Here is a 664-nt window from a genome sequence, read left to right on the forward strand (position 1 = left end):
ATACTGGATGTATTATCATATTTCCTCATCTTAAGAACATGACTCACATAAATACAGACGAGGTGGCCGAGTGGTTAAGGCGATGGACTGCTAATCCATTGGGCTATGCCCGCGTGGGTTCGAATCCCATCCTCGTCGAGTTGTTATGTTTTGTTGATATCAATAACACAATATGTGTACGGAACTATTCACTACACAAGCAAGAAAATAGGTACGTAAGAATCATCTTGAGTAAATTTCATGATTTTATGGTGTAAGAAAACGTAACAAACAAATATCACAATTATTGATTAAAACAAAGCTACAGTGATTTCTCTATTTTGTAATTGAGAATGATCGCACTAGTGTTCAAAACATCGTACCTGTTTCTAAAATACAAGAACATGTGTTGAAATAAACTTGTTTGAAAGTTCAAAGAAATGATATTCAAGTACTAAAAAGCTTTTTTGTTATCATATCGACAGTAATGTTCAAATGCAAAAGTTCAAAGGAATGATATTCAAGTACCGAAAAGCTTTCTTGTTATCATATCGACAGTAATGTTCAAATGCGTCCGCGCTGGGCTGAACGAGAGTGACCCCCAACAGGGGTGAGATAGTTACGGACAACGTACAAAGGTCACGCTGCTGACCCAACGGTTTTTGCTGCACAATAAACAAAAGTA

At 36.7% G+C, this 664-nt stretch overlaps 1 non-coding gene across 1 annotated transcript; it reads left to right on the forward strand.

Annotated features, from left to right (window-relative positions):
• Positions 1 to 56: 56 nt before the first annotated feature.
• On the forward strand, positions 57 to 138 carry Trnas-gcu. Its single transcript has one exon. It is a non-coding gene; the product is annotated as a tRNA-Ser (tRNA).
• The last annotated feature ends 526 nt before the right edge of the window (positions 139 to 664 follow it).

This window comes from Limulus polyphemus, unplaced genomic scaffold, assembly GCF_000517525.1.
Source record: "Limulus polyphemus unplaced genomic scaffold, Limulus_polyphemus-2.1.2 Scaffold150439, whole genome shotgun sequence".
Taxonomy (NCBI): Eukaryota; Metazoa; Arthropoda; class Merostomata; order Xiphosura; family Limulidae; genus Limulus; species Limulus polyphemus.